General features: G+C 35.0%; 1 protein-coding gene and 1 non-coding gene across 5 annotated transcripts in view; one reads left to right on the plus strand and one right to left on the minus strand.

The window, feature by feature from the left end:
- The window catches only part of LINGO2 (leucine rich repeat and Ig domain containing 2), a 1,205,266-nt gene that overhangs the window by 115,047 nt on the left and 1,063,912 nt on the right, over nucleotides 1-26,307 (plus strand). The gene's annotated exons all lie outside the window — the stretch shown is intronic.
- LOC132368339 (U6 spliceosomal RNA) lies at nucleotides 17,451-17,555 on the minus strand. Its single transcript, XR_009504072.1, has one exon. It is a non-coding gene; the product is annotated as a U6 spliceosomal RNA (small nuclear RNA).

Raw genomic sequence — 26,307 nt, forward strand, 5'->3', positions numbered from 1 at the left:
GATTGAGAGCAGGGACTCTTCACTTTCTGCGCTGCAGAGGAGGGTTCATTCCTCCGGTGGCCCAGATTTGCAGATCTAAAGTAATACATTACAAAGCTCTCTGCTAACTGGTGCTGGCTGAGAGCTATTTCACTCTCAACCAGCCCTTGAGTTTAAATAAAGTGGATTCGGTTTTTCTTCATTATCTGTTTAGCAAAAACAGCCATTTTGGAAGTATTACTATTTGCATGGAATTTTTCCTCTTCCTACTACTTAAGACATTTAATTTTGAAAATAATGTCTGTAAATCTAAACAGTGGAAGAGTCTGTGTTACCATGGGGGTCCACTGGCATAACTGAGAAACATAAAATAAAGAAAATGAATAACTCTTGTCAGCTGTCCAAATAGGGCATTCGTTTGTAGCTTCTGCTTTTCCTTTCTAATAATCCTTTGATAATTTCCCAAGGGATGTCATGTTTGGAGTTTCAATCTTCAGTGCTCAAGAAAATCTAAATTTCATTCAATGTCATGACTGTCGATGGAAAGCCTGGACAAATAGGAAAGATGAAAATTGTATTTCATTTTCCCAGTCACCTTAAGTGGGACCAAAAGAATTTGTGTTTCAAGCATCTTTTTATCTGAGAGGAATAAAAAAATAACTGTGTATGTAGAAATTACAATCAACTAATGTTTCTTGTGGAAGATAATTTCAAGATCGTAATTACAGAAAAATAAGCATCAGATGTGCAGTAAATAATTCCTGAATATATATGTGTATATATATATATGTTATTATTACATATTATACTATATATATAAATACTATAATTGAAAATGTTGCAATTGTTCCTACTTAGTGAATTTATTATCTAAACACATCAATTAATCACATCAGGGACAGATACCTAACAAGTTTACTGAAATCCTGACTTTAGTTGGCATCATTTAGATTGCACGTCCGATCGTTGCTTATGGCTTTCTGCCCTTGAAATTTCTGGGTTGTCATTTTGGGTTGATGAATAAACCATAGTCAGAATTTAGTTCCTTCATTGTGAAAACAATTAATAAGATATGTGTACGATATTGTACTTTCTAAACTCTTTCAGATTATGAGAAAATAGGTTGCTAAATTGTCCTTTCAGTTTGCAGCAATTTAGGACTTGATCTGTGCTAAGAACTGTGTTAGGCACTTGAGATTAAAAAATGATTAAGAAAAAGTCTCTTAAGGAACAGAGATGTCAGAGACAGACATGGACATGGTAGCACCACATGATAGTGGCTCAGGATATTTGGAAAGGAAGCCCCATGTGACTGGTGATGAACAAGTATTGAGGAAGGAATATTTCAGAGAGGAGGAATATTTGGGGAGGACTTTGTCCAGTATGGAGTTGGGCAGTGGAATGATGGACCTGAAGGGCAGATGGCATGTCATGTGACAAGGCATAGAGGATGAAAGAGCATGATATGTATGGGGAATGAAAAAACTCATTACAATACATTGTGACAGATGCTACCTTGGGGGTACATTAGACAGATATGAGAGCAGAATCCCTCTGTGCATCAATCACAGTGCCTGACACATTAAAAGTATGTATATATATATGTATATAATAAACACAGAAGACTGCCCCATAGTTACACATTCTTTACATCTATCTTAATATGTAATTAAGTTATAACAATTTATTCTTGGAGAATAAGAATTAACAATAATGGATATTGTTACTTTGTTTTAGTATGAAGAACATTAAAATTATATGAATCATTCAACATTTAGTCAACATGTATTTACTGAGCACCTAGTATATGCCAGAAACTGATTGAGGCATGGGGATACAGCAATCAACAAAACAGAAGATCCTGTTTTCTCACCGACCTTCCATATCGTTCCATGTACTGTAGGAATCATTGCATAGTGATTGGCTTTCATAAAACTAGGTTGCATATGAAACACCATATAAGACCAAGCAGATTTAAAATAAAACTGTCATTCACCCACAAACTCATCAAAAAAATATTTACTGAATTCTAATTTTGTACCAAACATTATGGCTAAAATCTAGAAAACTAGAACAAGAAATAAAGGATAAGGAGAATGAGAGTATAGAGACTTTGGAGTTTATTTGGTTGAAGTAATTTTTTAAAATATTCTATCATATTAAAATTGATCTTTGTGAGTATTGTTTCTTTTCTCTGCCTCTTAGTTTTCATCATTATTTATGTGCAGATATGTAAGCAGTTTGGGAGAATGTTAAAAATAATAATAGTATTACTGCTTTATAGCTGTTGGAATTACTGTGATACGTTTGAAAGGCTATGCTCATTTACTTGACAAGAGTATATTATTGTTCAACCAAAACTACTGTGCTCTGTTCTAAGAGAGATATTAGTATAATAAATATAAATAGAACAGACTGTAGTGTAATCATCGTGAGTTTAATGCTGTTTTATGCCTATAGCCAAAATCCTACTGATTTTAATTGCTTTATGAAAACTTTGTATTTTTAGTCTACTCCAAAAAATGAAGGGGTGAAAGTTTGGGTGACATGTCAGTTTACCTCCAATAAAGATGTCTAAGCCCTGGATCTATTTCCTTACAATGTGATAATCAGCATACACAGAGCAGAAGGCATTTTAGCAGAATTATTTGCCATCAAATCAGCAGCACATATTTCATAATTTAAGTCAGCTGAGTTTAGCTGAAAGACATGTCAATGGAGTTGATAGAAGTACTTTAGTTGCATTTTAGCTATATGAAAAATTCTTTCAGCATTCCATGAGTTTTTTTTCTATATTGTCAGCATTGCAGATTCTGATACAACTCTTCAAATAAACACATTTACATCCATTTTAAATTGAAAGACTGTGAATCCATAAAGAATATCTTTGAATCAGACTTGCATTTACATCTGTAGTATATTTGCCAAAGAAAAACAATAATCCTCATAGGTGTTGTCGTTGATCTTATTTTACCTAGCAAGATGCCAGATTATGTTTCCCATCACTTTTTCAGTTAGAAGGTATTATAAAATAGCAGTGGGATCAAAATGATCATTGGACACCTGCTGTAGTAAGAAATCAAAATCTGTGTATCATTTGAACAAGAGGTGACAATGAGGTGAGATCTATGGTGTAAAAAAAAGGTCCTCTGGCTCATGAATGCCTCTGATAGTCATGACTTTACAGTACATTCAGAGTTACCTCTTTAGAGTAAGGCTGTGGTCACAGTTTGCATATATTCCCTGTTGGAGGAAGTGAGCAGTACTGGTTTTGCCAGAAGAGGATTGTATATTGGCTTGTAGACTGGAACCTTAGGGAACCAGGCCTAGATGATATAGGACATAGGAAGATGAAGGACTAAAAGCTGTTAGATGTGGTCAATGCTTTGTGATCTTGAAAGCAATATCACACTAATAAAGCTAATACATTATTTGACCTTACTATGAGATAACTTCTAAGGACTGTACAAACATTTTCTCATTGAATTCTCACAGCAGTCCTTTGAGATAGGCCACTCACTTGATGGATGAGGAAAAGAAGGTGCAAAAAGTAAAACTAAATGGACGTATTAATGATATATTTAAAAGGGCTTTCATTCATTGAGCACTTAATATGTGTAAGCACATAACCTATCTCATTTAGCCTATATATTTAATTTTTAGGAGGTAGGTATTATTGTTATACCCATTTACAAATGAAGAAAATTTTTGTATTGAGAAGTCAGAGAACATTCCCAAGATCCCATAGCTAATGAATGCCAGAGCTCGGATATAAACCCAGACAAAAATGCCTTTTTCTTTAGTGAAATAAGGGCTAATTTTCCTATTTCCAAAGCACCTTATCTGCCTAAACCCTATACTCTGCATTATAGAAACATGGATTTAAAACAGAAGATACTTGAGCAACTTATTGTCTAATTAGAGGCGGGACCAAAATATTCAAGATGAAGAGATGCAGTATCTTCAGAAGGATACCAGTGAGAGAGCTCCAGCCTGGGGAAACAGTGTGGTCTGGTCTTAGGGAAAGTACACTTGAACTTTAAAATATAATAGAGCTAAGTTTCCATTCCAGTTTCATTACTTCCTAATTATGCACTCATGGGAAAGTTATTTAGTCTCTTCTGAACTTCTGTGGTTAAGAAGTTAACCACATCACTGGGGAAGCCATGAAACTAGGCTTTAAGTCTATGTGATATAATAGAGATCATTGCTCGTGATCATTAAACTAACAACTTTCCCAAAGTAAATACCAAATGTAACTGGTAAATGTAGCAGTGGTATGTAAAATTTCTGAGACTAGATCTAACTTGTAGCTCCTACAGTGGACCCATATACCTTATCTGTGTCTTTGATTAGATACTTTTGTTTGGAAATGCATTAATTAATACTACAGGGAAGAAAAAATAGTGTATAAAAATTAAAACTCTTTACCCTTTTTATACTTTGAATTATTTATTTAACCTTCTGCTATTACTTTTCCAGAAGGGCATTGAATAATTATAGATTTTCTCCAGAAACATTCTTATAATTTTAACTTGCCCAATCCCTTCATATTATTGAGAAGGGAATTGAGGGCCAGAGAGGTGAAGTCTTACCCAGGTCCAACTCATAATGCCAGAACTAGGATGAATACTCAGGTTTCCAGTGCTTTTTTGTCAGTACCACACAATCTGCATTAGTTAAAACCCTGGGTGGGTTGTTGCCCAAGGACGGGGGGATGGTCCTTCATAAAGAATAATATATTTCCTAAAATAGTTCAATCCTATTAAAAATTTTAGGACTATATCTCATAGAATTTTCTAAGATGAGCAATTGAAGAGAAATATATATTCTACTCAATTAAGTCATCATTCTCAAGCAGTTAACTCCTGTGTTTCTTACTGGAGTTCCTCACATCTGTACTATAAGAGGCATATTAACAGATATGTTCTCTGACCTGTAAAAGTTCAGAGCCTGATGGGTCCTAAATTGTCCTGTTTTTGACTATTTTAATGTTTTGCCTTACACATTCTTTTGTTGTTATTCCATTGGTCCAATTAGACAGCAAGGAGGTGAGATGAAATGGGCCTACCATCCTCTCACCTCTTTCACTGTTCTCTCATGTCCTCCAGAAAAACAAACATGTGCCACTATTTTTTTTTTAAATTTTTTATTTAGTATTTATTTATTTATTTTTATTTGGTTGTGTCAGGTCTTACTTGTGGCTTTCTGGCTCCTTAGTTGCCGCATGTGGGCTCCTTAATTGTGGCTCATCTGCTCCTTAGTTGTGGCATGCAAACTCTTAGTTGCAGCATGCATGTGGGATCTAGTTCCCTGACCAGGGATTGAACCCAGGCCCCCTGCAATGGGAGCATGGAGTCTTAACCACTGCGCCACCAGGGAAGTCCCATGTGCCACTATTGATTCAGGATCACATATGCACTTGGCTGTGGTAAGACCAAAGTTGTAACTGCAGAAGTTGGAACTACTTACAGGAATATGTAGTGTGGAGGCTAAGAGCTCAAGTCATGACCTTAGAACTGGATCTGAATCTTGGCTCAGTCATTTAACAGCTATGTGTTAATCGGGCAGGTTACTCAACCTCTGAGTCTCAATTTCTTTGTCGATAAATTGAGGATAAACATTTATGTAATAGTACTTATACCATATTTATCTCATAAGCTTAAGTGGGAGATCATGTATGTAAAGTGCTTGGAACATAATAAGTGCTAGATTGATGTTAGCTATAATTATTAATGTCACAGTAATATTTAGCTTCACAAAGCTTCCAAGAATGAAATCATATCTTTTAGCTGTTCCTTGATGTTACCCTTCATTCAGGCAAAAACTGTTAGAAGTTCTGCTTCTATTCATTCATTCATTCATTCATTCATGTGGACCCCCAAATTTAGATATTGTACCTCTATGGTCTTTGGTCTTTGATTTCTTCTTTAAAAAATGTTAAAGGAGGGTGATATACATTTTAAACAATTATTGTGAGGAATAAAGGAGTTTGTGTCTTAGCTTCGGCCCTGATATATAGTAAGCAATCAGTTGATGGTAGCTGCTATTATTTTTCATCATTATTTCTATGTTTCTCAAGAAAGCAGATATCTGAATATCTCCAATGGTTTAATTTATGCTTTCCTACCTGTCATAGGACACTTAGTTGCTTCCTGTTGAGCTATTTAATAAGATGGCGACTTTCTACAACTGAGAGACTACAGTATAAGGTGAATTTTTTGAAAATCAGTGAACCAAGCTGCCAAATTTTGAATCCTTCAAGTATGATAATGATGAAATAGATTTATTAAGAACCAATTCCCACATTCAATTGAAATGTTGTCACAATACATTTTGTGTGGAAAAGAATGTGTCTGTGACCTAGGTTTAAAAATAATTTGGTGAGTGAGTTGCTAATTGAACAGTAAAAAATAAAACGAATTACAACACCTATGTTGAACTTTCCGTCAAGTTCTTTCTATTGAATTATTGCATTCTCTCATTCACTCATTAAATCATTTAACTGCATACATTGAGTGCCTCTTGTGTGGCAGGTACTCTGGAGTTCTGGGCATCTGGTAGTTCTCCAGGAGCCTACAATTTAGTGTAGGAGAATCAGACATTAGTGTAGGAGAATCAGACATTAATGAAATAATCACATAAATGCTAACTTTTAATTTTGGCAGGTGTTACAAAAGAGATGTGCTCTTACAAGTAGAATTTGACATAGTCAAGAAGGTCAGAGAAGGACTCTCTAAGAAGGCTTGCTTGATCTGAGATCTAAAAGACTTTATATGGGGCTCAGGATCAGATTCTGTATCAATTCATTAGATGTCACAGATCTTTATTTAGTGCAATCTCATTATCCTAAGTGATTGGTTTGAGCAGACAGTGAAGAGAAAACCTATCCTAATGATCTGATTGTATTTTATACTACTTCTAACCTCTAAAATGGAAAACAGCACAGGTAGGAGGTTAAAATAGTGTAAAATACAATCAAATCATTGAAATAGGTTTTCCCTTCACTCTGCTCAAAACAGTCACTTAGGATAGATAGTCAAATGTCTTTCTGGGAACACAAAGCTAAAGTGTTCTTGCTCTTTGATTAACAGATGGCTACAGCACTTCCTTGTCTAATTTTTTCCAATGAAAATAGGTAAGGATTAGAATGCTAATCACTTTGCATTTTCTTTTAAAATCCCAACCACTCTATAGTTGAATAATCCAGATTTTATTTTTGAAACATAACTTTAGCATGAGTTGAATCATCTATTTTTTTCTCCCAGAAATACATTTCAAAAAGCAAGAGTTCATATTTAATTATAATTAATTACTTAATTATACAGTTACATTACAGTAGAGGGTTTAAATCAAATTTCTGAATTTTTTTTCCTACTTGAATTCTACCAAAGAGTAAGGAAGACATTCCCAGAGAAAATATTGTGCCCCAGGTAGTTGGTGCCGTTCTTAGAGACTAAAATGAAGCACCAAGGTACCAGGTAGAAGGCTTATCATAATATGTGCTATGGGGCTTCTTAAGATGAGTTAATATAACTAAGAAATCTCCTGGAGCCAGTAGCCTATAGGTGTCTGAAGGCAGATGACAGTGTGGGATGAGAAAGTCAGGATCTTGCTAATCCTATGATTGTAGTCCTGGAAGGTGATGGAAGTGACATTTACAGGTGGATTTCACCAGTGTATCATTTATACCTGGATGCTTATATAGCATCTGGTGGAATACCATAATTCAAAACACAACCCCTGGTTCAAATAAGGCATTTCTTTGCAGTGTAAACTTTTGAGTCCATAAAGCTGGGTTTCCATCTCAGCTATGGCAGTTTAAAGCTGCATGGCTTTGGGCAGATTATTTAACCTATCAGAATTTCTTAGTTATTCTACTGTAAATGGTGAGTCTTCATACATATCTCACACAATTGTTGTGAGAAGAAAATGTTCTGATGTTTGTAAGATGTTTACTACAATGCCTGGTACGTAGAAAGAACTGGCTGTTTTTATTTCTCATTATTAACAATATAGTTATTACTCATAACATAACATAGTTGAAATATTTGCTCAGCACATGCTTGTTCTTTTTTCTTCATTATCTATTATTCTGAATTATATTTTTCATATTTTCTACAGTACAGGGATTCTTTGATAATGGGCCCACATGTCCTTATATTTGGAGAGGCATAATTTGCTTATCTGCCAATGCTTGTATGTTCTGAACACGATCTGTAGGCAGTGGAGCTCTTCAGCTGAGGATTTCTATCTAAACAAGTTTATGTGTGATCAGTATTTTGGTAACATTTTCCATAGGCTTCTCTGTCTTAGAATAGAACACATACCTTTTTGCCAATTTTAGGTAAACTAGTACGTAAAGATAGAAAATCTATCAGTTTCATGATACCATGATATCTGAAATTGTGGATATTTCAGATATAAATATTGCAATCTCTGTAATTATCTATATCTAATAAGAATCACTGTGATAACTTTTTTATAGGGAAGCTATATTCCTTTTAGTAGGTATTTTCCTCTTTGAACTATGAGTTCTCATTGCTTCTCTTTTGTTTATGCATATTACATGATTGATTCATGGCAGAACAAGCTAAAGATACACTTTTTACCTTTCTCCATTTGTCCTTGGCTCCATTTTCAACATACCAAGAACAGGAAGGAGGGACAAAAGGCAAAGAAGAATTTTTGTGATGATTGTTTTCAAATTCATGCACAGAACACATCTATCATAGCATGTTTATCTTGTCAAAACAAATGATCCTCTGTCTATACCCAAATTAGGAAGGAGGTAGAATAATTCAGTAGTTTAGTGGTTGGACTCTGGAGTAATATTTGAATTGAACCCTGGCTCTATAACTGTGTAGCTGTTTAACAAGGTCATCTGTAAAATGGGGCTTTTAGTGTAGTACTTCTTATTTCTTAAGTGTGATATAATGATTCAATGAAATAGTAACTATAAAGCACTTAGTACTGCTTCCTAAGCCCTCTAATAATAATTCAAAAGATTCAGCCTGGGACCTAGGAATTTGCACATCTTTATAGCTATCACAGGGAATTCTGACTTAGATGGTCAATGGAGCAGTCTTCAAGATAATGTGACAAATTGCTCTTTGTCAGTCTGGATCACAAAAGCCATATGTCTGTTTTGATCTATCTGACTTGATAACTTTCAAAGTAAAAGATTGCTATAAATTTAATGAAAGGTTAATTGCAATTTTGACTTGACAAGCAGCCTAATTGGAACATATGTGTACATATATCCAAATGAACAGGAATGAATCAAATTCTGAGAATGAGAACTGATGCTTAGAATGTTGTGACAAATGATGTGTTTTTATTCAGTGAACAATTTTGAGACTGATTCATAACAATGTCCTTGACAGTTATGTAGTCCAAGTCGATGCATAGAGAAATTTCTTACGAATGAATTGGTACTTCTAGACTTTCCCTGGCCTGATTAAGAGATTTCATTTTCTAATTTACAAACATGAAACATAAGATTTTTATTACCATTGTGGTTAGTCATGCTACTCCAAATGCTAATCTTCATTTCCTAAACAGGTTATTAAAGTGAAAAACCAGTCCTTCAGATTTTCATTTGGTGTCTTTAATTTCAGTCCCTTCCCTCTAACTAAATAGAAACCACTCTGCTTAGAGAATACTTATTCTATCCCTCCTCCCTCATGGTTTTTCTCTTAGTTTTCCTTCTAACTGCAACTCTTTTTCCAATCTTTATTTTTTCTTCAGTTTCTTAAATGTTGTTAGGGAAGACTAAAGGATTCCGCAAGTGTGATTCCTCTGTCCCATGCAAACTCAATCCTCTCCTATGAAAAATGATGATTGAGATTTTCAAATTTTAGATGGGTTTCCAACATGGTATTTGCCTTAACTCTTAGTTCCCATTCTTTGAGAATTGATAGTTGCTGCTTGTCTTCAGTTGCTTACTTTTCCCTTCAGGCTTCATATTTATTTCTATGTTAACACTGGTTTTTAGAAAACCAGTATGTCTATGACGGGTTAATGTTTCCCCAGTTTTTTGTTTTTGATGGCATATCAGCACATGAGTTTTTATTTCCTTTTATAAGCACTGCTCAGGAAGGACCATGAAAAAAATTTCCATAATCTTTCATTTTACTTTATATTCATTTTCATTTTTTTACTTCAGTTTTTCATTTTTGCTAAGGTGTAACTAAAATTGTAATATCTTTCAATTTTGATTTGTTTTATAGTTAAGTTCAAAAGATATTTATTGTTTTTTTAATTTAGTTGAACAAGCATTAAATATTTTTTAAATGTTTAATGAATTAGTTATGTAGATAATATTGTTTCCACAAATACCTTCCTTGATCTACTACAGTATATTTTAGGTTGTATCAGATCTCATTTTTCTGTGTTGTACTGACATAAATAACTATAAATTCAGGGTATATTCTGATCAAGTAGTACCTTGCAAGTCATAAAGTATTTTTAAAAAAAATCTCTTGAGCATAGATTTCAAGAAGGGTGTATTTGTTTCTTTCCATTAGCGGTTTTAAGATTTCTATATTTTTCTTTAAATATAGCTTAATCATTCAGAATCAGCGCAACTCTAAAACCATCTCCTTTTTTTCCTTTTTATGATAGTTATTTAACCCAAATAGTATCAGCGTATATATACTGCATATTTGATACTTATTAACAAAATAATTAGGTAAAACTATTTGAAACCCTTTTCTTGGTCTTTTGCCATATTTTCATGTTTCAAAGTAGAGCATGACAGTAAATATATTGAATGTGCTACCACCAGACATTGACAGCGTGAATCAGTATGATTAGAGTGGCAGTATGGTCTACAGTAGTAGTTAAGAACTTAGGCTATATAGTCTCATATTTACTTCCTTCCCTCTCTTTTTAAAAAAAATTTACTGAATTGGTACTGCCATTGCTTACTTCTTCCCTTCCTTCAACAACTATTTATTTGACACTTATTATATGTAAGAATTGTTTTTAGGCCTTAGAGTTTCAGCAATAAATAAGACAGAGGAGATCCCAGCTTTCAACAATCTTACGTTCCTCCAGTTATTACCGGTAACTTGTCAGATATAGCATAATATAAGCAATTGTTGAATGTAAACAATATTTGATATATTAAAAATTGGAAATTGAAATTAAAAAAAATTAATCAAACACTAAATACCAGGCTATATTTTGAACACTTTACAAATATTACCTACTATTATTTTCATTCTGCTCATAAGGGGAAACCAAGGCACAGCAAGATTAAGTAACCTGTCAAAGATTACACAGTACTGGCTGAGTCAAGATTGAAACCGATGCAGAGTCAATACTCTTAACTACTCTGCTAGGTGGTAGAATCCCAGCTCTGCTCATTACATGGTGTGACCACCAGGGCAAATTTCTGAATATTTCTGGGCCTCAGTTTTATCATTTGTATAATGGGGTCAAAAATAATATCAACCTCATTATAATGTTGTTTTGAGATTGGAATGTACCTTATCTAGTGCCTCCAAGGCACACAGTCTCTTTTAAGAAATACTGTTTAAAGTTGATGTGACATGGAGGACAGTTATTACTACCACTGCCTCAATCAGACTTTCGTATGAGAGGTTGTCTTCTTGACTGACATTGTAGTGCCTTTCTTGTTCCCTTTTTTTTTCTGGGAATCCTCTTCATTGCTGTTTATGACCCTGTCTCTTCCAAGGCTACAACTCAAGTGCCCCTTGTCCTACTTGAAACATCAGGACTTTAAATTTACTTCTTTGCTAATTCTTCTTAATTAAGAGGTCATTTTGCCCATGTGGCTGATATTTAATTGCATTGGAAATAAAGGAATAGAAACAAGGGTGTGAATAGGATGAATCTTTTTGTGGATTTAAGCCTTTAAAGAGACAGAATTCCAAATAAAAGGAGGGGTATAGGGGGAAATTTGAGTAGGGATCTTAAAAGTTTCTAACGTAGTTATGACATTATTCCAAAGGGGCACTCCTCTCACCCCAGTATATCCCTCAGTGTCTTGGATATATTTTGGCAAATTAGAACTTTCTTCATGTAAGAATGGAAAAGGAGCGTTTATAAAATTAAATATTCTGTCAGGTAAATCTGAGGTATTATTTATTATTCTATCTAAGAGGACAATTACAGTTGTTTGACAAATCATTTTGAGCAATCCAATTCAGAATTTGTCTGCATTCTTTTGATTTTATTTTGTTTTTTTACTAATACCATTAAAGTTGAATATAAGGAATGAATAGCCTGAATTCTGAAATTGCCTTTTCAGAATTAAGCAATCTTAAGTCACGATTATGAATACTGTTTTAAATTAAGAACACATTTTCCAAAAATGAAGATACAGTTCCAGGTATCTTGGGCTAATCAGAAGAAGCATTTCGAATCATGAATTTTTATGAGTATCACAATGCAGGTTGAAAGTGATAAAAAAAATCAAGAGCATGTTTAATTGCATATGTGTTTAATGGAAAACAAATACACAAAATGATAAAATCTGATACATGTGACCCTCACTTACACTTCTAATTGTAAATCTATGGAAATGTCTTCCTTGTTATGCCTTCCCAGGCTTTCCGTGAGGTTTTCTGGAATATTGATGATGAGATGCATTCTATATTATTCAATATAACAAAGTAAAATTTTGATATTAAATGAATAAATGAATTGAAAAACGGAGCCAGAGGAAGGATGCATCGAAATTAATGTCACTAAGGTACTTTCTAAGAGTTAGTCAGTATGAATTTGGTGCATTTTAAATAAAATACATTTTTATGTAAAGGTGCATATATTTTAAGTATGAGCTCCCACCTTCTATCAACAGATAAGAATATCAATAAATGATTTGATAGTACTTAATCTGTTGCCCCTTTGTTGATTGACTGCATTCGATTTACATATTGATTAATTTGTGTAGATTTATCAAATAGGATTCTTTAAGACTGCCAGTTTTTTCCCCATATTTATTGCGTGCATCTTTGGTTCTACAAAGTAAGGGTACTTGCATCAGTTGATTAATAGTAACTTGAACGTCTGTCTTCTAGGTTTTTTTAAGAACAAAAAATCAAGGATTTAATTTTAAAGATAAATTGTTGCAACAGTCCAAGAGATAAATTATAATCATCGTAGTATTTGGGTATTTTTCTGAATAGTTTTCATAGTTACAGGCCTTTTCAGTACCAAACATAGACTATTCAAATTTAAGATAATGGAACCTCAGATAGTCACAGTGGTTGAGGCACTGCAATATTAAACTTGTAAAACAGTTGCATTTGGTGTACCAGGAAAAAAACTCAGACTAATAGATTTCAGAAAGCTTCTCTATAGCAAAGATTGGAGGCATTAAGATTGGCCACAAGTTATTTTTCTCTATATTCTCATTTTAGACCAAGGGTTGACAGACATTTTCTTTACAGGACAAGACAGTAAATATTTTAGGGTATGTTGGATGTTTAATCACTGTTGTAACTGCCAAACTCTACCACTGTAGCTTGAAAGCAGCCATAGAAAAAGCATAAATGAAGAGCGTGGCCGTGTTCCAATACAGCTTCATTTATCGACACTTAAATTTAAATTTCATCTAACTTCCATGTGTCACAAATATTATTCTTTAATTTTTTTCTACTATTTAAAATTGTAAAATTATTTTTAGCTCTTAGTACAAAAACAGGTTGAATTAGTCCTGTGATCTTAGTTTACCTTCCCCTGCCTTACACTAAGAGCTCCTCAAAGGCAGTGAAAGGTGTCTTGTTTACCTTGATATCCCCCAATACTGAGCATGTAATAGATATTCAGAAAATGTATGGGAAATAACTACTCTGAATGATGCCTTTAATTATAAATTTAATATTGATTTGTTTCTAATGTTGATTTTAGCTTAGCAAATGAAACTTTTTTTCTGTGTTTATATGTGAATATGTATATTTAAGTATATATGTTATCTGTATATATGTATATATATTTATGTATATACGTTATCTGTATATACGTATATATGTTATATGTATATATATTTATATATCCTTTCCTTAATTTCATGTATATTTATATTTAAATAGTTTCATTGAAGTATAATTTTATATGATAGAAAGAACTGACCTATCTTAAGTGTATAATCCAGTGCTTTTAGTAAATTTACTGAGTTGGGCAGCCATCACAATAATCTAGTTTTTGAACATATCTATCATCCCCATCATCCCAAAAAGATCCCATGTGACCATTTGCTGTCAATATAGGTTTATATATATTACAAAAATGGATTAATGTAATACTCTATTCTATTATATGCATCAAAAAATCAGAAGACAAATTTAGCCTTTATGAAGATATGTCAAAGCTTATGCTCTTGACACTTTTTAATTATTAACTCATGTAGTCCTCATCCAACCTAATGTGGTCATTTATATTATTATCTACATTTTTTTTAACATCTTTATCGGAGTATAATTACTTTACAATGGTGTGTTAGTTTCTGCTGCATAACAAAGTGAATCAGCTATACATATACATATATCCCCATATCTCTTCCCTCTTGCATCTCTCTCCCACCCTCCCTATCCCATCCCTCGAGGTGGACACAAAGCACGGAGCTGATCTCCCTGTGCTATGCGGCTGCTTCCCACTAGCTATTTTACATTTGGTAGTGTATATTTATATACACGCCACTCTCTCACTTCGTCCCAGCTTACCCTTCCCCCTCCCTGTGTCCTCAGTTCATTCTCTACATCTGTGTCTTTATTCCTGTCCTGCCTCTAGGTTCTTCAGAATCTTTATTTATTTATTTATTTTTAGATTCCATATACATGTGTTAGCATATGGTATTTGTTTTTCTCTTTCTGACTTACTTCACTCTGCATGACAGACTCTAGGTCCATCAACCTCACCACAAACAACTCAATTTCGTTACTTTTTATGGCTGAGTAATATTCCATTGTATATATGTGCAACATCTTCTTTATCCATTCATATGACGATGGACACTTAGGTTGCTTCCATGTCCTGGCTATTGTAAATAGAGCTGCAATGAACATTGTGGTACATGACTCTTTTTGAATTATGGTTTTCTTAGTGTATACGCCCAGTAGTGGGATTGCTCGGTTGTATGGTAGTTCTATTTTTAGTTTTTTAAGGAACCTCCATACTGTTCTCCATAGTGGCTGTATCAATTTACATTCCCACCAACAGTGCAAGAGGGTTCCCTTTTCTCCACACCCTCTCCAGCATTTATTGTTTGTAGATTTTTTGATGATGGCCATTCTGACTGTTGTGAGCTGATACCTCATTGTGGTTTTGATTTGCATTTCTCTAATGATTAGTGATGTGGAGCATCCTTTCATGTGTTTGTCTGTGTATCTTCTTTGCAGAAATGTCTATTTAGGTCTTCTGCCCGTTTTTGGATTGGGTTGTTTGTTTTTTTGATACTGAGCTGCATGAGCTGCTTGTAAATTTTAGAGATTAATCCTTTGTCAGTTGCTTCATTTGCAAGTATTTTCTTCCATTCTGAGGGCTGCCGTTTCCTCTTGTTTACGGTTTCCTATGCTGTGCAAAAACTTTTAAGTTTCATTAGGTCCCATTTGTATATTTTTGTTTTTATTTCCATTTCTCTAAGAGGTGGGTCAAAAAGGATCTTGCTGTGATTTATGTCATAGAGTGTTCTGCCTGTGTTTTCCTCTAAGAGTTTGATAGTGTCTGGCCTTACATTTAGGTCTTTAAGCCATTTTGAGTTAATTTTTGTGTATGGTGTTAGGGAATTTTTTTTTTTTAAACATCTTTATTGAAGTATAATTGCTTTACAATGGTGTGTTAAACAATAGGTTGTTTATTTGAGCTTTTTCTTGTTTCTTAATGTAGGTTTGTATTGCTATAACCTTCCCTCTTAGAACTGCTTGTGCTGCATCCCATAGGTTTTGGGTCATCGTGTTTTCATTGTCATTTTTTTCTGATTTCCTCTTTGATTTCTTCAGGATCTCTTGGTTATTTAGTAGTGTATTGTTTAGCCTCCATGTGTTTGTATATTTTACAGTTTTTTTTTTTTCCTGTAATTGTTATCTAGTCTCATAGCTTTGTGGTCGGAAAAGATACTTGATACGATTTCAATTTTCTTAAATTTACCAAGGTTTGATTTGTGACCCAAGATATGGGGTCACAAATGGAGAACATTCTGGAGAACATTCCTTGAGCACTTGAGGAGAAAGTGTATTCTGTTGTTTTTGGATGGAATGTCCTATAAATATCAATTAATTCCATCTTGTTTAATGTGTCATTTAAAGCTTGTGTTTCCTTATTTATTTTCATTTTGGATGATCTATCCATTGGTTAAAGTGGGTTGTTAAAGTCCCCTACTATGATTGTGTTACTGTCAATTTCCCCTTTTATGGCTGTTAGCATTTGCCTTATATATTGAGGTGCTCCTATGTTGGGTGCATAAATATTTACAATTGTTATATCTTCTTCTTGATTTGATCCCTTGATCATTATGTAGTGTCCTTCTTTGTATTCAGTCTTTATTTTAAGGTCTAGTTTGTCTGATATGAGAATTGCTACTCCAGCTTTCTTTTGATTTCCATTTGCATGGAATATCTTTTTCCATCCCCTCACTTTCAGTCTGTATGTGTCCCTAGGTCTGAAGTGGGTCTCTTGTAGACAGCATATATACAGATCTTGCTTTTGTATCCATTCAGCCAGTCTATATCTTTTGGTTGGAGCATTTAATCCATTTACATTTAAGGTAATTATCGATATGTATGTTCCTATTACCATTTCCTTAATTGTTTTGGATTTGTTATTGTAGGTCTTTCCCTTCTCTTGTGTTTCCTGCCTTGGAAAGTTCCTTTAAAAATTGTTGTAAAGCTGGTTTGGTGGTGCTGAATTCCCTTAGCTTTTCTTGTCTGTAAAGGTTTTATTTTCTCTGTCGAATCTGAATGACATCCTTGCTGAGTAGAGTAATCTTGGTTGTAGGTTTTTCCCTTTCATCGCTTTAAATATGTCCTGCCACTCCCTTCTGGCTTTTAGAGTTTCTGCTGAAAGTTCAGCAGTTAACCTTATGGAGATTCCCCTTTATGTTATTTGTTGTTTTTCCCTTGCTGCTTTTAATATTTTTTCTTTGCATTTAATTTTTGATAGTTTGATTAATATGTATCTTGGCGTGTTTCTTCTTCAGTTTATCTTGTATTGGACTCTCTGTGCTTCCTGGACTTGACTATTTTCTTTCCCATGTTAGGGAAGTTTTCAACTATAATCTCTTCAAATATTTTCTCAGTCCCTTTATTTTTCTCTTCTTCTGGGACCCCTATAATTCGAATGTTGGTGCGTTTAATGTTGTCCCAGAAGTCTCTGAGTGTGTCCTTAATTCTTTTTATTCTTTTTTCTTTATTCTGCTCTGAGGCAGTTATTTCCACTATTTTATCTTCCAGGTCACTTATCTGTTCTTCTGCCTCAGTTATTCTGCTGTTGATTCCTTCTAGACAAATATGGAATGCTTCACAAATTTGCGTGTCATCCTTGCGCAGGGGCCATGCTTATCTCTATATCATTCCAATTTTTACTATATGTACTCCTGAAGCGAGCACTTAATCTACGTTTTATTTATAAGGGACTGAATTAACTTTCCCAAGTTTGCTTGATTGTAGAGTGACATCAGCTCAGGTCTTGAGTGGAGGCACAGAGCTTTAAACTGATGCAGTATGGCTCCAGGGTTCATGATGATAATCACTTTAAGAGTGTAGGATTTTAGAAGCCATTAATAATACTCAGAAGAATAATGAAAGGTCTTTCCTAAGAGGCAATTAGGAATTAACTTTTGACTTACCATTTTAGAAAAGCAATAATTTTCATCAAAACCATAGCTTCCAACCTCTTTAATCATATCTAAGTTAGAATCATTAAGAACATAAATCAACTGATATTTTAGGTGTATAGTTTCAAGTAGTAAATAGCAGGCAATTATTCCGGTACTCAGGATATGTATCCCTTTAATATTTCTAGTGTTATCCATTTCTCCAAAATATATCATTTAAAAAGAATTGTTAGAAAAATTGTAAATAGGGAGAGATTTAAGATGGCAGAGTAAGAGATTATGGATCATGTCTCCCCCAACAAACACATCAGAAATAATCTACATGTGGAACAATTTTAACTAGCTTGAAATTGGTAGAAGGACTCCTGTACAACCAGGGCTTTAAGAAATATGCACACGTAATCTGGTAGGAAGGGAAGAGAAGTGATCAGTTTGGCACCTGTGCATCTGGGAGGAGAAGGGGATGAAAAAGGAAAATTCACAGGCAGATATCCCCCTTTTGGGAGTGAGCAGTGAGAGCCACAGATTGGGTGCCCCTGTCCTGGGGTCTTATACGGGGGAAGACCTGACTGGTTGGAGGACTAACAGGAGGGCTGTGTGAAGTCTGGAATCTGATCATGAAAAACAGGCACGTGCTGATTTGCCTCCAAGTCAGGGTGGAGGGAGATCTGTTCTAGCAGCTGCCAGTTTCATGGGACCACCTCTCTGTGTGTCTCAGCATGAGCTGAGCAAACACTCCAGCCCTGCTCACTCCACATCACAGCACAGCCCTGGAACCGAGGTGGCCATGACCATGGAGAAGACTCGACTATGGGAGGAACTAAGAGTCAACATGGTCCTGGGGAGGAGCCTGGGTGGATTGGCAGCAGCCATCATGGGCACTTACTCAAGCAGAGCATCAGATTTCTTATAGTGGCTGCGCCACCACAGCTTACCCCCCGTTACACGCTGAGAGTCCACTTGGGTCCCGCCTGCCCTGTGGTGTGGCTCCCCAGCAGGGTAGTGGCGCCAGAGACTGGGGTCGGTGATCATCTGTGGGGCAAAGGAGACTTGAACCCGAAACTGTGTATGAATGGAATAAGGGAATCAACTGGGGGTGCCTGCAAAGGCAGCACATCAGAGACAGCTAAGACTTCTGTCTGCAGCTGACATGAGCCCAGAGCCCTCACAAGCCCCACTTGCTTCAGTACTCCCCCGCTCTGGGGCAAAAGTATTGGTGCAGAGAGAGGGGGGAAAACACATACTTAAAGATAACAGAACCAGCTCAGGCCAGACCCCCAGGGCTTCCACTCCAGCAACTTGAGATCAGACCTTCCCCCCGATAGGATCGTGATGGCCGCTGGGCAGAGGGGAAGCCCCACCTCACACTCAGTCTAGCCTTAGACCTTCCATCTTCAGCCCCACCTCCATCAAGGTGATAGCTGCCAGCTCACTTTGAGGAAAGATATGACTTGTGTCCATGTCAGTTTCAGCTCTGCCAACAAAGGCACTGGGCACATGCCGTCTGTATAGGGACACTTCCACATAATAACACCCCTTCAAGAACACAATAGGTAACTGTTTCACATAAATTCATAGAGGCAGAGAAAGTTAAGTAAAATGATTACACAGGAACTACTCTCAATTGAAAGAGCAAGAGAAAACCCCTGAAAAAGCAATTAAACAGAAATAAGCAATTTATGAGATAAAGTACTCAAAGCAGTAATAATAAGAATGTTGTCTGAATTAGGGGAAAGAATAGTGGTATACAGTGAAAAGTTTATTAACGAACTAGAAAATATAAAAAAGACTCAATCAGAAATGAAGAATTCAATAGCTGAAGTAAAAAACACACTGGAAGAAATGAATATCAGACTAAGTGACACAGAAGAATGCATAAATACTCTGGAAGATAAATAATGGAAATCACCCAATCAGAACAGCAAAAAGAAAAACAAATAAAAAAATGAAAACAGTTTAAGAGATCTCTAAGATAACATTCAGCATACCAACATTCCTGTTATGGGGGCCCCAGAAGGAAAAGAGGGAAGAGGGGATTGAAGATGTATTTGAGGAAATTATGGCTGAAAACTTTCCAAACCTGAAGAAGGAAACAGATATCCAGATACAAGAAGCACAGAGGGTTGCAAACAAGATGAACCCAAACAGACCCACACCAAGACATAATTAAAATTGCAAAAGTTAAAGGTAAAGCCAGGATTCTAAAGACAGCAAGAGAAAAACAAAGAGTCAGTTACAAGGGAACTCCCATAAGGCTATTAGCTGATTTTTCTATAGAAACACTGCAGGCCAGAAGGGAGTGGCATGATATATTTAAAGTGCTAAAAGGAAAAAACCTGCAACCTAGGATACTCTACCCAGAAAGATTATCATTTGGAATAAAAGGAGAGGTAAAGAACTTCTCATAAGCAAAAACTAAGAGTTCATCAATACTAAATCCACCCTCAAAGAAATGTTGAAGGGTCTAAATTTAAATTTTAAAAAAAATTTAGATAAAAAAAAATCGATAGAAACAGGAAAATCCCATTAGGAAAGGCAAATATATAGTAAGGACTAAGGATCAACCACTTAAACAAGCCATTATGACGATTAAAAAACAAAAAATTGTAAAAGAAACTATAGGTACACTAAACTAAACAGTTAATTGTTGAACATGAATATGTAAAATATAACATCAAAAACACAAAATATGAAGGAGGGGAGTAAAATAAGTAGATATTTTAGAATGTGTTTGAACTTAAATGAATACCAGTTTAAAACAAGTAGATATATAGATCAACATACATGAATCCCATGGTCACCACAGAAATCTATAATAGATACATTAAAAACTAAAAAGAAAGGAGTATAAGCATACTACTAAAGAAAAACAAATCAAACCACAAGGGAAGAAACAAAAGGAAGGAGAAATGAAGAGAGAAGAACTACAGAACTACAAAAACAGTCAGAAAACAAGTAAGAAAATGGCAGTAAGTACATGCCTATCAGTAATTACTTATACAGTGGAATATTACTCAGACATAAAAAGAAACGAAATTGAGTTATTTGTAGTGAGATGGATGGACCTACAATCTGTCATACAGAGTGAAGTAAGAAAGAGAAAAACAAATACCGTATGCTAACACATATATATGGAATCTAAAAAAAAAAAAAAAAAGGTTATGAAGAACCTAGGGGCATACCAAACAAACCAATCAATAAATGGGCAGAAAACCTGAGTAGACATTTTTCTAAATAAGACATACAGCTGTCTAACAGGCACATGAAAAGATAATCAACATCCCTAATTATTAGAGAAATGCAAATCAAAACAACAATGAGATATCACCTCACACCTCTCAGAAAGGTTGTCATTGAAAAGTCTACAAATATATTGTGGTGAGGATGTGGAGAAAAGGAAATCCTTGTATACTCTTGGTGGGAATGTATATTGGTGGAGCCACTATGAGAAAGAGTATGGAGGTTCTTCAAAGTACTAAAAATAGAACTAGCATATGATCCAGCAATTCCACTCCTGAGTATATATCCGAAAAAAATCGAAAACACTAATATGAAAAGATACAGGCACTCCAATATTCATAGCAGCATTATTTACAATAGCCAAGATATGAAAGCAACCCAAGTATCCATCAACAGATGAATGAATAAAGAATTGGTATTTATATATGCAATGGGTTACTACTCAGCCATGAAAAAGAATGGAACATTGCCATTTGCGGCAGTATGGATGGAGCTATTATGCTTAGTGAAATGTCAGATAAAGATGAATACTATATGATATCACTTACATGTGGAATCTAAAAAAATATAAGAACCAAAAGTATATAGCAAAACAGAAATATACTCACAGAATTTGAAAACAAACTAGTGGTTACCAGTGGGGAGAGGGAAAGGAGGAGGGGGCAAGATATGGTTATGGGATTAAGAGATTAAAACTACTATGTCTAAAATACATAAGCAACAGTTTATGTTGTATAGCACAGGGAATATAGCCGTTACCTTATAAAAACTTTTAATGGAGTATAATCTGTAAAAATACTGAATCACTATGCTGTATGCCAAAAACTAATACAATATTGTAAATAAACGCTACTTTTAAAAAAAACTGTACGTAGAACTGATTTTGCATAGCCTGAAACTCACCTCCGTTTTTTGCTTACATATGTAACAACCTATTTATTTTTGTCAATGCCTAAAATGTTTTGTTTAAAATTATTTTATACTTCCAGTTGTATTCTGCTCATTTTATAAATTTCTCAAAAATATAACAGAGAGCAATTAATAAGCTATACACAGTAGCTGGATATTCAATTCTCTGTAAGCATAGAAATCCCAAAAAAGTCTTTGAAGAAAATGTTAAATGATATTATTATATATTTATAATTGTTTTGGTATTATATAGAAAATACTAAAGTCTTTATATAGAAAATCCTAAAGACTTTATATAGTGTGTATCTTCCTTTTCTTTGTGCTTCTAAGTGTAAATAATAAAATTTCGTATAAAAAAACTTGGCCTCATTTTTGTGCAAGTTTTTATAGGCATGAAAATTTAGGAGACTGTCAGTTTTCTGGCTCTTTCTTTTGGATAAAAATAATGTCTTGTCAGGTGCAATTAATGGTCATAGGGTTGAGAAAGATCTCACAATAACAGGATACTGTCATCTGTTTTCAGGAATTTGCATATGTTGTCTCCAGGAATCTCATCTGATTCACAGCTACCTGATTCCCAGTGGATGTCTTCTAGCATTTTCCACTGCATCCTTTCTCTCAGACATCAACCTGTGCTGTGATTGCAGAACTGTTATTGAGCCTTTTCACCCCACTGATTATCTGTACTGTTCCTTTCTCTCTTCCTCATTCTAATTACCACTGCCACCCATGAGAATGGTGGAGGAAGGCTTGAGGCCATCACATAGCTTCTGTCTCCAAATTGGAGTTGTTGAGGCACCATAGTTTTTCTAAAGGGGTGTTCCATTCAATTCCATCTTCACATTCTCCCTGGATGAAGAAATAGGAAGCCTGGAGATCTAATAAGTAGTAGTGCAATGGTTAGAACTATGTTTTCAATTGTCTCTACTACATGTTAGCTGTGATTTTTAGCAAGTTATCTAATTATTTTTAAGCTTCAGTTTTCTCATCTGTTTAATGGGACTAATAGAAGTTACTTTGAATATTAAGTGAGATTATAATAGTTAGTGAAGTGCTTGGTACAGAGTGAGCAATCAATGAATGTAAACACAAAAACTGATTTTTGTGTTTTATCTCATGTATTTAGCACTAACTATACTGTCTGGCTATTTTCGAGTTTTAAACACTACAATACCTGTGCTGGAAAACCTGTTTTGCATATTTGAGTATCTTTTTTTTTTTTTTTACATCTTTATTGGAGTATAATTGCTTTATAATGATGTGTTAGTTTCTCCTTTATAACAAAGTGAATCAGCTATACATATACATATGTCCCCATATCTCCTCCCTCTTGTGTCTCCCTCCCACCCTCCCCCTATCCCACCCCTTGAGGTGGACACAAAGCACGGAGCTGATCTCCTGTGCTATGTGGCTGCTTCCCACTAGCTATCTATTTTACATTTGGTAGTGTATATCTGTCCATGCCACTCTTCTTACTTCGTCCCAGCTTACCCTTCCCCTCCCCGTGTCCTCAAGTCCATTCTCTATGTCTGTGTCTTTTTCCTGTCCTGCCCCTAGGTTCTTCAGCACCATTTTTTTTTTTTAAGATTCCATATATATGTGTTAGCATACGGTATTTGTTTTTCTCATTCTGAATTACTTCACTCTGTATGACACACTCTAGGTCCATCCACTTCACTACAAATAACTCAATTTCATTTTTTTTAATGCCTAAGTAATATTCCATTGTATATATGTGCCACATCTTCTTTATCCATTCATCTGTAAGTGGACACTTAGGTTGCTTCCAAGTCCTGGCTATTGTAAATAGAGCTGCAATGAACATTGTGGCACATGACACTTTTTGAATTATGGTTTTCTCAGGGTATATGCCCAGTAGTGGGATTGCTGGGCTTTATGGTAGTTCTATTTTTAGTATTTTAAGGAACCTCCATACTGTTCTCCATAGTGGCTGTGTCAATTTACATGCCCACCAAACAGTGGAAGAGGGTTCCCTTTTCTCCACACCCTCTCCGGCATTTATTGTTTGTAGAATTTTTGATGATGGTCCTTCTGACTGGTGTGAGGTGATACCTCATTGTAGTTTTGATTTGCATTTCTCTAATGATTAGTGATGTTGAGTATACTTCCATGTGTTTGTTGGCAATCTGTAAATCTTCTTTGGAGAAATGTCAGTTTAGGTCTTCTGCCCATTTTTGGATTGGGTTGTTTGTTTTTTTGATATTGAGCTGCATGAGCTGCTTGTAAATTTTGGAGATTAATCCTTTGTCAGTTGCTTCATTTGCAAATATTTTCTCCCATTCTGAGGGTTGTCTTTTTGTCTTATTTATGTTTTCCCTTGCTGTGCAAAAGCTTTTAAGTTTCATTAGGCCCCATTTGTTTATTTTTGTTTTGATTTCCATTTCTCTAGGAGGTGGGTCAAAAAGGATCTTGCTGTGATTTATGTTATAGAGTGTTCTGCCTATGTTTTCCTCTAAGAGTTTTATAGTGTCTGGCCTTACATTTAGGTCGTTAATCCATTTTGAGTTTATTTTTTGTGTGGAGTTAGGGAGTGTTCAAATTTCATTCTTTTACATATAGCTGTCCAGTTTTCCCAGCACCACTTATTGAAGAGGCTGTCTTCTCTCCATTGTATATTCATGCCTCCTTTATTGAAAATAAGGTGACCATATGTGTATGGATTTAGATCTGGGCTTTCTATCCTGTTCCACTGATCTGTATTTTTGTTTTTGTGCCAGTACCATACTGTCTTGATTACTGTAGCTTTGTAGTATAGTCTGAAGTCCAGGAGCCTGATTCCTCCAGCTCCGTTTTTCTTTCTCAAGATTGCTTTGGCTATTCCGGGTCTTTTGTGTTACCATACAAATTGTGCAATTTTTTGTTCTAGTTCTGTGAAAAATGCCATTTGTAGTTTGGTAGGGATTGCACTGAATCTGTAGATTGCTTTGGGTAGTATAGACATTTTCACAATGTTGATTCTTCCAATCCAAGAACATGGTATACCTCTCCATCTGTTTGTATCATGTTTAATTTCTTTCATCAGGTCTTATAGTTTTCTTCATACAGGTCTTTTGTCTCTTTGGTAGGTTTTTCCTAGGTATTTTATTCTTTTTGTTGCAATGGTAAGTGGGAGTGTTTCCTTAATTTCTCTTTCAGATTTTTCATCATTAGTGTATAGGAACATAAGAGATTTCTGTGCATTAATTTTGTATCCTGCTACTTTACCAAATTCATTGATTCACTCTAGTAGTTTTCTGATAGCCTCTTTAGGATTCTCTACCTATAGTATCATGTCATCTGCAAACAGTGACAGCATTACTTCTTTGTTTCCGATTTGGATTCTTTTTATTTCTTTTTCTTCTCTGATTGCTGTGGCTAAAACTTCCAAAACTATGTTGAATAATAGTGGTGAGAGTGGACAACCTTGTCTTGTTCCTGATCTTAGAGGAAATGGTTTCAGTTTTTCACCATTGAGAATGATGTTGGCTGTGAGTTTGTCATATATAGCCTTTATTATGTTGAGGTTAGTTCCCTCTATGCCTACTGTCTAGAATATTTTTATCATAAATGGGTGTTGAATTTTGTCAGAAGCTTTTTCTGCATCTATTGATGTGATCATATGGTTTTTCTCCTGCAATTTGTTAATATGGTTTATCACATTGATTGATTTGCAAATATTGAAGAATCCTTGCATTCCTGGGGTAAACCCCACTTGATCATGGTGTATGATCCTTTTAATGTGCTGTTGGATTCTGTTTGCTAGTATTTTGTTGAGAATTTTTTGCATCCATGTTCATCAATGATATTGTCCTGTAGTTTTCTTTCTTTGTGATTTCTTTGATTTTGGTATCAGAGGATGGTGGCCTTGTAGAATGAGTTTGGGAGTGTTCCTCCCTCTGGTATATTTTGGAAGAGTTTGAGAAAGATAGGTGTTAGCTCTTCTCTAAATATTTGATAGAATTTGCCTGTGAAGCCATCTGGTCCTGGGCTTTTGTTATTGGGAGATTTTTAATCATAGTCTTAATTTCAGTGCTTGTAATTGGTCTGTTTATATTTTCTGTTTCTTCCTGGTTTAGTCGGAAGGTTGTGCATTTCTAAGAATTTGCTCATTTCTTCCAGGTTGTCCTTTTTATTGGCATATAGTTGCTTGAAGTAATCTCTCATGATCCTATGTATTTCTGCAGTGTCATTTGTTACCTCCCCTTTTTCATTTCTAATTCTACTGATTTGAGTCTTCTCCCTTTTTTTCATGATGAGTCTGGTTAATGGTTTATCGATTTTGTTGATCTTCTCAAAGAACCAGCTTTTAGTTTTATTGATCTTTCCTACTGTTTCCTTCATTTCTTTTTCATTTATTTCTGATCTGATCTTTATGA

This window comes from Balaenoptera ricei, chromosome 6 (assembly GCF_028023285.1).
Source record: "Balaenoptera ricei isolate mBalRic1 chromosome 6, mBalRic1.hap2, whole genome shotgun sequence".
NCBI classification, from domain to species: Eukaryota; Metazoa; Chordata; class Mammalia; order Artiodactyla; family Balaenopteridae; genus Balaenoptera; species Balaenoptera ricei.